Source organism: Lacerta agilis, chromosome 9 (assembly GCF_009819535.1).
Source record: "Lacerta agilis isolate rLacAgi1 chromosome 9, rLacAgi1.pri, whole genome shotgun sequence".
NCBI classification, from domain to species: domain Eukaryota; kingdom Metazoa; phylum Chordata; class Lepidosauria; order Squamata; family Lacertidae; genus Lacerta; species Lacerta agilis.
In genome coordinates, this window is record NC_046320.1 from 58,271,187 (window position 1) to 58,287,590 (window position 16,404).

At 41.9% G+C, this 16,404-nt stretch overlaps 1 protein-coding gene across 2 annotated transcripts in view; it reads right to left on the reverse strand.

Annotated features, from left to right (window-relative positions):
- CCSER1 (coiled-coil serine rich protein 1) overlaps positions 1 to 16,404 on the reverse strand; it is a 690,560-nt gene that overhangs the window by 282,687 nt on the left and 391,469 nt on the right. The window lies entirely within an intron of this gene.

Consider the following 16,404-nt stretch of genomic DNA (forward strand, 5'->3'; position numbering starts at 1 on the left):
CTCTTGGTTTCCATTTGTTCAGACAAGGGAATACAAAAACACAACAAAATTGCAGAGATGAAAACTGCAGGAGAAATATATGTTTCCATGGTACATAAGGGGGAAAGCACATTATTATTATTATCCCTAGGTTTTATTTCTCCCCCTTTATCTAACCCCTTTAGTTCATTTTTCTCAGCTTATTTGATTAGGAAATGCATTATCCATTTCAGACTCTAATCAACCTCAGTTCCATTGACATCTCATCTAAGGGCAAATGAATCAGCCTGTTTCTGTCACTTTTGTATGAGTTTGCTCATAAATAAATCTTTCCTATCCTGTCTCTATGCTAGTCTGCTAATGTCAAATTTAATAATAATAATAATTGTATTATTTATACACCGCCCATCTGGCTGGGTTTCCCCAGCCACTCTGGGCGGCTTCCAACAGAACATTAAAATGCAATAATCTGTTAAACATTAAAAGACTCCCTAAACAGGGCTGCGTTCAGATGTCTTCTAAAGGTCTGATAGTTGTTTTTTTCTTTGACATCTGGTGGGAGGGCGTTCCACAGGGCGGGTGCCACTACCGAGAAGGCCCTCTGCCTGGTTCCCTGTAAGTTGGCTTCTTGCAGTGAGGGAACCGCCAGAAGGCCCTCGGCACTGGATCTCAGTGTCCAGGCAGAATGATGGGGGTGGAGACGAATTTGAATGCAAACTCTCTCTTTTTAGTACAGTGGTGCCCCGCTAGACGAATGCCTCGCTAGACGAAAAACTCGCTAGATGAAGGCATTCGTCTAGCGGAAGGCTGCCCCGCAAGACGAAAAAGTCTATGGGGCTGCCTCGCAAGACGAATTTTTTTCTGATTTCTTTTTTCGTCTAGCGAAAACCGTTGTTTACATTGCCGCTTCACTAGACGAAAAAACTCGCAGAACGAATTATTTTCGTCTAGCGGGGCACCACTGTACATTCTTTCAAAATACACATTTGCGAACACATTTTCTCTCAAAAATATACAATTCAAGCATATTTTGATGCATTAAAAAAATAAATAAATGGAAAACGCAGATTACTCTGAGTTGCCCTTGCTACCCTGAGCTCTGTTTTACCCTAAACTCCTGCTTTCCTTACTGACTTCCGCTTAGTCAGCATTACCGATAAATGCTTCCAGAACATCTTCCAGTTCTTGTCAGACCAACAGAACACATTCATGACTCCTGTTTTCAGAGCTATCTTTTCTGCTTGTTCCAAATCCAGTTCAGCAGATTCCTTTCCTTCGATCAACCCTCAGCTTCTGTCATCCAAAGGATACTGAATGGCAGGAAATTAGGGAAAGACAGAAGAAAGTAGTTCTACACCAGGGATGGGGAACCTCAGGTCTGAGGCCCTCCATGCCTCTCCTATGTGGCCCTCAGAACTCTACCCAGGCCCCACAACCTCTCTGCTCTTGGTGAACCATGAAGAGTGCTGGGTTTACAGCTCTGTCCACAGGAGGAGGAAGGACTGTGTGGCTGCTGTAAATCTTGAGGCCACAATAAGGGAAGCAGATTTGTTCACCAAGAACAGGGAGCACCTTCATATCTAATATCAGATAATTGGTTGATTAGCACTACTCTGAAATTTTCAACTACAGGCTATTATTTTTGTTACACACACACACACACACACACACACACTTAATAACCTATTCTTATGTATTAAGCCTTGTCACTTTTGTAGCTTTGGATTGTTAAATTATTAACTACCGAATACAAAATTGAATCAACAAGTTTACAGGGCATGTGCTGGTTATTTGAAATGTTGAGTAGTATCATGGGTTCTAAACAAAGTCATAAAACATTTCCCTGGCGTAAATGAACTTCATAAAAGTGGAAATTTGGCCTGCAAATATAATTTTCTACAACAGGCCCTGTATCAATCAATTGCTAATAAAATGCTAAGATTCATAACATACTAAAACAGGTCCCCCCTCCCCCACAAATTAGAGCACATGCTATGAACCAGCATCTTGAGGCATGTGTTTTGTGGGTGCATACATTAAAACCAAAAGTTTCACACCTTACTCAAAAAATGTTCCTCAATCCTGTCTTAAAATAGCAACATTCCTGCTCTCCAAAGCACCGAATGGCAGATGCATCTACAAAGTGTCTTGATTTTTCAAGGCACACTTCAGCTTTTATTGTGGCACAGATTTTGGGAATCAGTATTCTAAATGCCAAGAAGTTTGTATTTTGCAGCTTGTGCAATTACAGTTCAGTGTTTGTTAGATGTGCATCCAAGTCAACATGTTTAGGAGTGTGCTTTCCAAACTTTTCATGTTGGTGACAAACTTTTTATACCTGCATCGTTTCACAGCACAGCAATTCAGTTTTACTAGCAAACCGGAGGTTGAACTAACGCATGGGTAGGCAAACTAAGGCCCAGGGGCCGGATCCGGCCCAATCGCCTTCTAAATCCAGCCCGCGGACGGTCCAGGAATCAGCGTGTTTTTACATGAGTAGAATGTGTGCTTTTATTTAAAATGCATTTCTGGGTTATTTGTGGGACATAGGAATTTGTTCATCCCCCCCCCAAAAAAAATAGTCTGACCCCCCCAAAAGGTCTGAGGGACAGTGGACCAGCCCCCTGCTGAAAAAGTTTGCTGACCCCTGAAGTAACCCCTATCCATCCCTGGGAGAAGTGCAGGGAGTGGTCACATGACACACCTATACACTGCATCTGACACACTAATGTGTTGTGACACACAGTTTGGAAAGCTCTGTGCTAGAGGCTCACACCAGAATCATCTTTAGAAGGAAGCATGATAGTTTAATCCTATTTACTTGCAGCAAATATTTGAGTTGGCTAGGATGGCAAATCACTTATGTCTACCCATCTCCAGTACAACCAAAAGGCGAATCATCAACACTAGTTGGACAGTATAATGACAGCACATGGACAGAGATGGGCTGTAGGTAGTGATGAGACATTGGATTCTTATCTCATACATGACAAAGCTATTTTTAACCTTCTCACCCCTTGCTTTTTCCTGTAAGACCAATTGCAGTCGTTAACAGTCGTCAACAGGTTTACCACAGCTATCAGCCTATCACCCATTCCCACCACCCTTCTGAGTCATACCCCTCCCCACCCTCTCACTATATATAAGGGTCTGGTGACTTCTGTTTCAGTGTATCTGAAGACGTGTGCATGCACACGAAAGCTCATACCAAGAACAAACTTAGTTGGTCTCTTAAGGTGCTACTGGAAGGAATATTTTTAGTTTTTATGATGAGACTACAGTTCACCATAACCAGATTTCACGAATGTGGTTTGTAGCACAAACAACAGAGAAACTCACGTTCATGTATATGTGCCAGAAAGACAGAAAACACCAAACACACTGTACCAACATTAAAAATCCCCAAGAGAGGGAGAATCTGTCATCTCTGACCACTGACCATGTTGGCCAGTCATGAAGGATGCTGAGATCCAACAATATCTGGATAGGAACAGGTTCCCCATGTCTGGTCTATTATAACTGGAAGTGATGCTACAAGGTATCAGGCAGAAGTATTTCCCAGCACCTGCTGTAGAGAACATTATCTCTGTTGAATCCTTGGTATTTCAACAAACCTTGAACCCTTCTCATGATGGGTCTGTGGCCTTCGAGTCTTACATGTTGGCCTCCAAATGGGTTTACAGAAATGGCTGGCTACTGGGGATGGTACCGGTAATTCTCTCTTCTCTGTCCCTGTCTAAAGATAGGTACCTTGGGCTCTTCCTGGGAATACACATGTACATTGTAAGAGGAAGAGTACACAGAAGGGGTTCGATGACCAATCATTATCATGGCTTCCTTGCCATTGCCATTTGATAGCTGGAGTGTTCCCTGAACAAGTACAATAGGAACACAACAGTGTGTGATCTCAGACATGCTATATATAAGAGCAGTCATTGGCGTTGCCCTATTGCTGTCGTAACCCTTGGGCCTGCTTGTATTAATTTGCTTTCTCCTTTGCTCCTGGCAGAACACAGGATTACATATATGTATATCAAGTAATGCTGGTATAGCTTTGGCAGAGTGGCTATTGACATCAGAGGACCATAGGATGGGACTGCCTGTCTCTCTTATGAGCATTATGAATAGCAGCAGCTGTTCTCTATGATGCATTATACATGAAAGACTTCCTTTACTATTTATATTCATGGGTAATGGCTGCTACCTGAACATGATTTTATTCAACATTTCCTAAATACACACACACAGACACACACACACACATATTTCTGATGAGGAATCTATTTTGAAATTACTCTCTAAGTTTAGGTGTATCAAGCAATAAGAAACAAAATGCACCAGGAACATAAGAAAACAAGGATGCATTTAAAGGGCTGCTTACACCTCTAAATCATTATACACATAAGGATCTTCCTATACCTGTTGTTTATGTGCCCAGTCCAAATATGAGTAGGGCACAGAGTAAATGGGAAAAAGCTATAGCATCAGATCCTCCTGGGGACTGTGCTGCTTTCCCTAACTGTGTAATAGTTGGCCCACTGAACTCAGAATAGCTCTCCAGGGTTTCAGACAGGAAACCCTACCCCAGCCCTATCTAGCGATTCCAGGGTCTGAACTTAGAACACTTTGCATACAAAGTATGCACTTTACCATTGACTTATGGGCCTTGGGAATGTGGTGTGGTTTCTAACAGAGACATCCAACTGTTTTTTTGTAAATACATTGAACTACTGATCAATTAATTGTGGTAATATTTTCAGTCAGACAAATTAGTTTTAATCTGCCTGATGAGTTGCACTTTTAGTTACAGGAGCTTATCTGAAACGATGCTCTTAATTCTCCTCTATTGTTTCATTCAGAATATTGAGCAGATCACATTGATAGAAACTATAGCACATATTATTGGACGATAACTAATTAAGTCACAGTCGGAGTACACCAACTGAAATCCATGGACACAAATTACTTCAGTCTGTCGATTTCCATGGGTCTGCTCTGGGTTAGGTATCAACATTATGCATTACAGTACATTAAAGCAGAGTTTTGTTTTGTTGACGATGAGAAGATTGTACCTTCACATAACCATACTTCAGAATGATTGAATGGTCATTGCTATACTTCTCCAGGTAATTGAAGGACAGATATTTAGTAGAAGAGGTGTGGGAGAAGGGAAGGGAGAGCATGCCAGGAGTTGACCTAATACTGAATATGACTTACAGAGTTTGTAATTACTGAATCAAAGCTCTGAAGAGATGGAAAGCAGATGCAATTTTTAATAAATTGTGTTGGATAACTGGAACTCAAAAAGGCAATATGAAACGTCATCATAGTGGAAATAAAGTGCTAGATTAGAAAGGGCAGGCTAAAAAGAGGCAAAAAACCATATGCAATGCATATGTCACAAGAGTACAGATATAGTTATAATCCCTTTTCTGCCTGGATGCTTACCGAAGAAGTTCAAATCATAATAAAGTGTTTGATGAAGAGGTCACAACCATCAAGGTATGACAAAACAAAACAAAACAAAACAAAACAAAACACAAATGAGCAAGAAGGTAGATACGTACATACATACGGGAGTGATATGGGGGAAAGAGGGCAGAACCATGTATACCCTACAGGAGGAAAGGTGGGATATAAATGTAATAACAAATAACAACAATAAAATGTAATAAAATTTGGGTGTAGGGTATCATTTTCTGCCCCTTCATGGATCACTGCCTTGTCGTGGCGAAGGGGCTTGAATTACTCAGGGAAGCTATGGACAGGTCAAGATGGACAGGTCATAGTGGAGAGTTTGGACCAAACGTGATCCACCTGGAGTAGGAACTGGCAAGCCACTCCAGTATCCCTGCCAAGAAAGCTCCATGGACAAAGACAACAGGCATATAAAAGATATGATGCTGGAAGATGAGCCCCTCAGGTCGGAAGGCGTCCAACATGCTACTGGGGAAGAGTGGAGGACAAGTACAAGTAGATCCAGAGATGGTTGGACAGTGTTCTCGAAGCTACTAACATGAGTTTGGCCAAACTGCGAGAGGCAGTGAAGGATAGGCGTGCCTGGCGTGCTCTGGTCCATGGGACATGAAGAGTCAGACACGACTGAACGACTGAACAACAACAATCATTTTCTGGTGTCAGAGATTATCCCTTTTAATCATAGGCTAGCTGCTCAATAACAGATGGCAGAAATATGGTTGAAAGGGGTGAAAGAAAACTGCACCAATAATGTTAAGTTCCTCCCCAAACTTTTCAAATAATTTTCCCCTGGGGGGTGTTCACCAGGTCTAAAGATAGTAAGATAGATCGTAACTGAAGCCATCATTGCTTAGTAAACTCAATGAAAAAGGTGGGACATCAATGTTCCCAGCTACATAAATAAATGCATTACTAGCAGAGGTAATGTTGGTAATGACATTAGCCAAAGCGGCGTGCTGGGTCCGTAAGCCTTTTTGGGCATTTGGTACAAATCTCTGACTGCAATGTTAGCAAGGCCAATGCCAGTCACTTTCCAGATAGATTTTAGTGGCAGGTGCATTAGTCAGTTAGATTGTAGAAATCATTACACTAAGTTTATTCCAATTGCAACTAATGTTTATTGATGGCTCTTGACATTAATTAAATCTCACTGTTCTGTGCTTCCAATATTTTACTGCCTACCTAGCTCAGAGACGGGAGGATATCAAGACGCGGTAAGCTCAATTATGAAGGAGAGCGAAAGAAAATGGAAGTTTTCATTAAAATTTACGTCCATCCATTCTGGCTTTCTAAGCACTAGGGCATGAGAACACTTAATGTATGGCAAGCAAAAAGCTGTTAATTTTAACAACATTCAACAGGGAAACATTGGCCTGTGTGTAAAAAAGACAGATCTAGCTTTCTATCAGTGTATGGTTCATTGTTGCATGAACAAGGAGGCATGAGCTTGGGCTGGCACATTCCACCCCTCTCGTTCACACATGAGGTGGGGAGATATGAAGCTACCATTCCCAGCACTTTGCTGTTGCATCTAATCTTGGGAAACAGTGGTTTGTCCCAACACCAGTTCATTAAACCCCAGTCAGCAATATACCAAAGTAGACATTGCCATGTCTAAAACACAATCAGCCAGCAACCTATCATAAACAGTCAATTACTCCTCTAGCCAGATGATCCTTTGTACCCTTATCTAAGCAGAGTCCTCAGCTCACTTAACAGCACCTTTCAAGCACTCGGCTTGTTTCCCAATCTATTCCCTACTCTTTCTTATTAGAACAGAATCCTGCTGGATCAGAACCAAGACCTATCTGGTCCAACATCCTGTTACCTTTTAAGTCCTTATTAGGTGTCCTCCTTCATAAAACTCTAATAGCTGAGCTGTGCCCCACCCTCACAGGTAGGGGCATTGCACCTGTCATTCATGAATAAGGTTGGAAGGATGTCTGGAAAGTGAAGCCTACAATACACACATGGTCTACAGTTTCTCTCCATAATTGGGAATGGCTGATCCCAAAGGATTCTCAATCACAGCAAGAGACTACATTCAGACAGCAGGTTCCCCTTTATTAACGTTCCCCCCCAAGATGGAGAGACTAGGTGTGGTGGGGTCAGCAGAAAACTTGTAAGGAGGCACAACTCCACTCTCCCCCACCCCATGATGAAAATTGCATAGAGAGGACTTAACAATTCATTCAGTATACCAAAAATACCTATACTGAAGATGCAGCAATTTCCAAAATGGCTTAAATTTAATCAATTGACTAATTAATTAAGAGGCAGGTGATTAATAGCTTAAGCATTATTTAATTAGTTGAGAGTCATGGTCCTTGAGATCCCAGCAACTGGATCTTTTGGATGCATCTCTCTCATTTAACATAAAAACATGTGCCCATATTTTCATCTTAACAAATATGTAATGATGATGATAATAAACATTTATTGAAATAGATTATTCTGACACAATGCTGCTAAAATATAACCTGAAGTTATCCAGGCAATCTTAATTTTGTTCCTTCTTTATTTGCATTAGATTATAGTAGTTAATTACATGTTCACTTTCATTTTCTGCCTGGGCTAAATATAGTTAGTATATTAAGATATTATTCACTTAGGTTTTTACAACTAATAATGAAAGAGGTAACACTTATTGCTAGTGGATTGATTCAGTGTAGGATCAGATATAAGAGTTCCTGAACAAAATGTGATTTTGTACTTAAATCCTTTGCTAAGATCATAGAGGCAGCATATTTATTCTCAAATGCAAAATGGAAAAGACAGAAACACAGATGGCTATCCATACCCCATTATTTTGGAGTAGCCTTGGTTGAAACAAGCAGCACTGCTTGCGAGTTAACTAACAATGGACCACAGGCCATAGGATTCAACCATTAGCTGTGAAATATGTGCAAAAAATATATATAGTGAAGGCTGGTGCATCTTTTTCATTATCAGAAGCAGATTGGCACTGAGTTTCATGCCTATGAATGTCCAGCATATTATTAACTTGAAGGTACCAAAGAGTGTTGTTCATGCAAAAGTAATGACAGATTTCTATGAAAGTCTACCAGAAAGGCCACAAGTACAAGTGACACCAAAACGTGATAATTATAATGATGGATGGACAGAACATGCATAAAAAATGCATAAGTGTTCCCTGGACACACAGAAATTCTGCTGAGTTTAGTCATGTGCTCTCCCTCAAACATTAGTGATTTTCCTATGATTCAGTAACAAATATATTAAATGCAAGTATTATTAATGCAACTTACGACCTTTCGGCAGGCTAGTGGGGGGGAATGCCTTCTACAAAGCAGATGGGTGTAGGAAGAATGGAATGATCCGTCTCCCTCTGCAGGCCTGCTACACTTCTGTGATGGTTGTGGGGAAATAAACCTTCTTTTCTCTGCACCTAGCATGGAAACCAACCAGGTTGGCAGAACAGGGAAAGAACCATCTGTCTCACCCACACCAAAGGCTTCCTATGGCTACCAGGCCAGTTTAAAAACATGGCTGTATTAATGCTAAAATATTACATTATGATGTGTGAGTGGATGCTCCCAAAATCTGCTCCAGAGGTATGACAACATTCCAGAGAAGATGCTGAAGGTGTGCAGGAAACTAGAGGAGGGAAGAGAGGAAAGTGAGGTTCTTTTGCATGAGTGGCAGTCTGTTCCAATCATGCACGGTCTCATGGCTTGCTTGGATACCCTGCCCCATGCCCAGAAGCAGAAATCATTTGATTAGAAGACTCACACATAAACACAAAGAACACCACTAATAAAAAACAGAGTTAAGCCCTATCTGTTGAAAAGCTCTGTGGATATGGGGCTCCCACATGTAGAAGCTGCATGCATGATCTGGGACTCTTCAGAAAGCAAGGTCCCCCAATAGTGCACAAAGCCTATGAGCATTCAGTAATTGCATAGACCATGTGCACACATGAAGCTAAGGGGTAGGGACAGTGGGTTGGAGTAACCTAACAAGCACCATCAGCGGAAGCCCTGTGCAAAACAGGTCATTCTCCCCCTCTCTAACACACCCCAAATTGGTTTGGCGTGGTTGGGAGAATCCCAAGAACAGCACACTGAGGGATGAGCGAGGGGACTGTTTTATCGAGCAATGTTAAACTCTTGTGTAGATGGAATGTCTGACATAGAATTCTACCCATAATTTGCATTCACAATCCTGCTACTCCCTCTACATATTAATTCTACATGTGATATGACCATATAAAAATGGCCGCTTACCTCTTCCCCGGGTGGGCAGCAATTGCGGTCCCTTATTTTCGGCCACCATCCCAGGCAGCCACATCCCAGATGTCTGGCTGGCCATTTGGGAATTTTCCCTGGTCAGCTGGACAGCAGAGCGAATCTGCCTGCCTGGGGGGAATTTAAATTGGTGAATCAGAATCACCTGGTAGACAGGGCCTTGCTGGCTGACGAGGCATTGGTTGCATATTGTGATGCATAAAAGCCGGCTGCATGTGACTCCTGCAGCACAGTCAGCAGAAAAGCAAACCCTCCCTCTCTCCTTTAACATTAACTGTTTATTACATTCCTGGTGAATTATTTATTGTGCATTTTAAACACACCTCCTTTCCAGGCTGCTGTTTTAACATTGTGTATTCCTTAGGTTTTCATCTGTTTAACCATGTTTCAATCTCTTGCGTTTCATGACCTTGCTATGGTTGCCAATGTTTGTCATATTCGGAGCTAGGATGGAAATTCCCTGTAGCCAAATCGGCCAGCCTAGGGGTTTTGCCTTCGCCATAGTGAATCGTCACATTGGGTTGAGTCCTAGTCTTCAAGCTTTTAGCTGATGTGGTGTGTTACCCTGACCAGAACCAGCAGCATAGTCAGGGTACACCGTTAAGAGGAGTCTTGGTGGAAGTCTCTGTCTGTTCAGAAGCCAAACTTGGGGACAGATGGGCCACAGAGCTTCCAGCAGTGGCCTTAGGATGGCCACCTCAGTAGATCAGCATCTTGTGGAGGACATAATCCTTGGCACAACCCTGAAAAGTTTCAGCTCTCCGGCAGGAGGCTAAAATGGATATACACCCAATGCCTGAGCCAAATATCCACCTACATCTGTAATGAATAAAGCTGTGGCCATTTTGAACCCATCTTGTTGTCTGCTTGAGTTTATTTCATCACACCTTACTTTGGTCACTGTTGGGTGGGGCTGCGACTGGCACCACAATGGCTCTTCCAATGAGGGAAAAGGGCTCTTGCCTATGTGCAAAAAAAGTCACTGGATATTGTTTCAGCTCAGCTCCAAGTCCGAAATGTTTGTGTGCATCCTGGAAGTGCAATTCCCTTTCAGCATAAGAGGATTTGGTTCTTGCTCTACACTGAGAGGTTTAATTATGTTTGGTAAAGAACAAACTTTTGCAGTGAAGAAGATAAAAAACAAAAACTATCTGGGGAGCTGAAATACAGAAACTCATTTGGCGGGCTTAACATGCCCAGTTTTAGAAGAGGGGAGGAACAGACAGCGGTGTTATGTCCAGCTGTGCATAATACAGATGAGAAAACAAGCTTAGTTAAAATGGATCCTGAATTAAACTTTGCCCAGTTCTTGAACCAAAGTGATGAACCCTTTGAGATCACCCCAACCCCTCTAATTAGAACATTTCTGTAAGCATGAAAGTTGCAAGGACAAAATAACCGATTTTAAACATATGCACAATTTTTGTTTACATTTTCACATTTTTAAAAAGCGCTGGCAGATGCTGTGTGTCCCTGGGGCCCCAGCAATCAAATGTTCATTCCAAGGACCTTTTGCTCTATTTCACATTCAATTTGCATATAAAGGATTCAAGCCAATGCTTCTTACAGAAACTCCTAAAGGGTCTGATCCAAAGTCAAGGAGCATGCAGGGATGCTTGTGGTTTGGCATCAAGCCATGAAAAAAATATTTTAGGGCAACTATGGTATGTTTTACATATTGTTAAAACAAACAAACCCCAATGGCATTTTTTCGAAAGCTTTGTGTATTGCATACATGGTTCTCCTCTTCCTCATTGACTTTCCACAACATGCCCGTAAGCAGCAGTGACTGGGTCACCAGTTAACCTCATAGCCCCATGAGGATTTGAACCTTGATCTCCCAGGTTCTAGACCAACATTCTAATAATTATTTGTAATTCTTCATGATAGGTTTTTGGATTGTTAAATGTATTGTTCCTTTGACATGGTGTGAACCACTGTAGGCATAGTGTATACATATTTTAAATTTTCTTGCCTTTCATAATGAGTCAGCTATGAGAAATACCTTTGTTCCATTTATTGTTTAAGGACAAAAGTGCTCCCGCATGATTATTAATCAATGTGTTGATACTAAGTGCATAACGTTTAATGTCTGGTTCTGATTTCCCCTGCCCCTTGCTCGGTTCAGATGACTTGTTTAAATGAGCAACTGACATATATAAGCAGTTTCAAAGCCACAAATTTCTGCAAATGCTCTACCCCTGTATTAAAATTTATTGGCTAAGAAGAAAAAAAAAGCTCTGTGATAATGATTGATATTTATATTTGAGGTTTCCCCAGATGAATTGCATTCTACGTGTCCTTTTCTCATCATTCTCAATTGTGGAGAAATGTATCATTCTTCCTTTTGTGGTTTAATTGTCACAAGCCCCAAAATCTAGTTCAGTGCTGCAATTTTTGAAGCCACCTACAGTTTTAACAATCTGTGGGGATTGATATGCAATTTGCATTACAATATAGTTCCAGAGGCCCAAAAGCAAATTATTATTTTTTCATACTGAACTGAACTCTTAAGCCATTTGTCATATTTGGAGGCAGGGAAATTGTTTCAATTAAGCTAACAGATGTTACTGGACAATTCTAAGTTTAGCTGTAGCTTCACTGAACATTTGTAAGTGGAGGCTCCTGTCAATTTATCCCTTTTATGACTTACAGTTTTTTCTATAGAAAAGGAGTCACATTGGCGTAAAGTCCCCACTCCGGCCCACAATTGATTTGCCTACATGATAGTTACATGTCCAGGGACTATCTCCAGTACTTCTCATTTAATTCAGCAGGTTAAGTCTGATTCTAAGAAATGACACTCCTTTGATCGAGTAGTAAGTATCAGGAGCACAAATTCTCCAACTAAGGTAAACTATCATGATGTGTTGGGTGGCACAAAGAGAAGAGCTCCACATCCTATCTATGGTGATTCAAGGAGTTAACATTGAAAATAAGTTTCAGTACACAAAATCCTTCTGTCAAATGTTGTTTGGAAGATCATCTGGAGAGTCACGTCTAGGAGCAACCTACAAAAACCACTTCCTGGGACCCACTCTGATGTTCGCAAAAGATCCCTGGAAAAACCTGGTGCAGGCATGGCCCGCTAGCAGAGCCGACCCACCCATTAGTTGCCTCAGGTGGCAGATCTAGCCTTCTCTGCTGTCACTTGCCGCCACGGCTTCCTCCTCCGCTGCTGCCCACCACTGGAGGGAAGAGTGGTATTATGCTCAAATCCTGTTTTTGGGTTTCCCGCAGCCACCTGGCTGGCAACAGCGAGAACAGGATGTTGCACTAGATGGCCCCCTGATCTCGAAGGCCCTTCTTATGTTCTTATTGTCCAAAGGTAAAATTGGTTGTTTTATCCACATTTGCCTCTGGCTCTACCCACCATTGGTTTGTGGACCTCAGAACGTTGCCCCAAAGGAAAAGGAGCCCTTGGACTGAAAATGGCTGTCCATCCCGGGCCCAGAGAATCAAATGGTTTATCCTATAATGCAAGCTCAATTTGCAAAGGAAGAGAGATGCAAAGGGCTGTTCTGCATTTTGTAATGATACAGTGCCTATTAACAGTCAGAAATGGAGCATGTAAAGTTACAAAAAAAAGTTTTGGCTGTGGCATTTTTGTCATTTCTACATAAGACTGTTCAATAGAAGAAGAGTTTGGATTTGATATCCCGCTTTATCACTATCCAACGGTGTCTCAAAGAGGCTAACATTCTCCTTTCCCTTCCTCCCCCACAACAAACACTCTGGGAGGTGAGTGGGGCTGAGAGACTTCAGAGAAGTGTGACTAGCCCAAGGTCACCCAGCAGCTGCATGTGGAGGAGCGGAGATGCGAACCCGGTTCACCAGATTACGAGTCTACCACTCTTAACCACTACACCACACTGGCTCTCTAGGTTGATAAAGTAAAACAACAACAACAACAACAACAACCAGCTGGAAGAATAGTTTTGGTACGTGAAACCTCTACCTGAACATTCTCTGTTGAACTGCAACTTTCTATTTTCCAGTAAACAGACCTCAGTGGGATACACCAATGTTGCTAAACAAACAAGCAAGCAAATGATGCAAGTCATTGGGCATCATGCAGACTGACCTTCGCTCTTTTTCTTCTTTTTGAACTGGCGGTGGGCGGCATGGTTCATTTTATTCAAGCTGCTGAAACATTTGTGCTATAATGCATCACATTAAAGCAGCCAGCTGTGATGTTTAATTTAAGCTAAAAGTTTATGATCTACAACTACATAATATCTTTGGGAATTACTTGTTCTGTATGTTGCAGCAGTACCCAAATGTGGAACTAAGTGCTCAGAAAACTTCATCCTGCTTCATGTGAATGGTCCTCAGTCATTACTGGCTATTACTTATAGCAAAATGTGTGCTGTGGAAAAGTGTCTGCTTCAGTGTTTATCTAAAAATAGATTTGCAGGATTCTGAGCTCCCATTTCTTTCTTAAGTAAGTACCACATATTTGACTTCATTATTAGAACCTGATGCAGAATCTAAACATTTTAAATTCATATTACATGGCGGACTGAACCAAAATTCCAATCTCTTTCATCGTATTGTCTTTGGATAAAGCGTAATTGATGGAATGGCTGCCTATCACTTTGAGAATTATGTGAAATTGTATTCCCCATGTTAGGTCAACACAATGGAAGCGGGAAAAGATACCAGTTGAGGGAAAATGTATAAATATATGATAAAGGCTGCTGCCTGGCAATTTTTCCTTTGGTAGTACTAATACAATATCACAATCATTTTTGAAAGCTATGAAGCTTAAATACAAAATAGATCAACTTCTAGCAAAATGTCCTTCATTATGATAGGAAGTGAGCATATATAAAGGGAAGGAGGAAATATGTATACTACAAGGATTCTGGGGAGGATTGCAGCTCCCTGCAGGGTTCTTTTCAGTATCTGAGTTGGTGAGCAAGTTTTTCAATCACTGCAAAAGTCTCCCCAGATGTAGCACTTTTAACTTTTCCCAATAGGAGTGAATTACATCCATATACTTGAATGGAAGAAAGCAGGGGAACCAACTTGAGTAAAATGGGGGGGGGCAGGGCATAATCAATCACAAGACATGGAACATGCATACCATTTGAATGAGAGGGGTGCGGGTGGTGCTGTGGTCTAAACCACTGAGCCTCTTGGGCTTGCTGATTGGAAGGTTGGTGGTTTGAATCCCCATGACGGGGTGAACTCCCATTGCTCAGTCCCATCTCCTGCCAACCTAGCAGTTCGAAAGCACACCAGTGCAAGAAGATAACTAGGTACTGCTGCGGCAGGAAGGTAAATGGCGTTTCTGTGCACTCTGGCTTCATCACAGTGTCCCATTGCGCCAGAAGCAGTTTAGTCATGCTGGCCACATGACCTTGAAAGCTGTCTGTGGACAAATACCGGCTCCCTCAGCCTGAAAGTGAGATGAGCACCGCAACCCCACAGTCATCTTTGGCTGGACTTAACTGTCCAGGGGTCCTTTACCTTTACCTTTTACCATTTGAATGGCAATGCCCATCAATTTTGCAGGGGCCTGCCCCTTCAATAATTTTATGGGGGGGGGTGAAGGGGCCTCAACCCATAGGAGATGGCTTCTATGGAAGAAAGAAAGAGAAATGAAAAGATTCATTTCAGGACATCTCTGCAAGCAGGGTTTCTGAGCTTGTTCCCTGTCTGTGGTTGATCCCTGTCATTAAGAATTAAGTCTGCTCATAGCTGCAGATGCATACCCAGGGACACCCCCCCCCTGGGGGGGGCACAAAAATCACCTATCAATCAGACTATGCAACCCTTAGGTGCCGCCCCCCCCCAAAAAAACCACTCCACTAGATACTTTTCATGGCAAGTGAAATATACTCAGAGTCAAGTGTGAATTTCATGCTCTTTATTCAGCTCATAGTAGTGAAGAATGCAGTTCCCCCAAAACGTTTGCTTTATATACACTATTTACACAATGGGCCCCACATGACTGGCTAATTCCGGGATACTCCTGTATGCCAATCGGGTTGCGGATTCACTTCCACCTGGAGCTGGATTGGGTGGCTCCTGCGGACCAATCAGACTGCTGCATTCTGAATCCTATTGTTCTAGGACCAATCAGACTGCTGCATTTTGGATCCTATTCAACTCAGTACATAACAGCAAGGCAATGAAATTAAAACAATCTAATAGCAGGGCGGAGTTGTAAAGACCCACAAAAAATAATGATAATAAATAGTAATAATGTTGCTGCAGCAGCAATCTCACAGTATAAAACTTTTGTCCCTATAGAACTGGTCAAGCAGGTCATTTCACAGTGAGGAAGGCACCACAGAAAGTTGCTTATAAAAAATGTGTGTATTAAGCAAGGTTGAAATTCACAAATAAGAAATCCTCCAAAACGTTGATTAGTTTTCATGACATTTTTTTAAATTGCAAACTAATGTGGAAATGTGGAACACCAAACTTAATAATGGGGGGGGGGGACATGTTAAGGAAAGAAACTGAAATGGACCAATCCACCCATTCCTACCATAGCCCAGTTCTGCTGCTTAACAACAAATAACTCACCTCATCTCAGGGATCTGGATCAAAGCCTCCATCCCTGGAGAAGGAGTAAACACAGGAACAGGGATGACATCAGGGGTCCGCATCATTGGGCGTCTGCCAACGGCCATACTGCAATATGGTCTTTAAAATTTAATGTGGT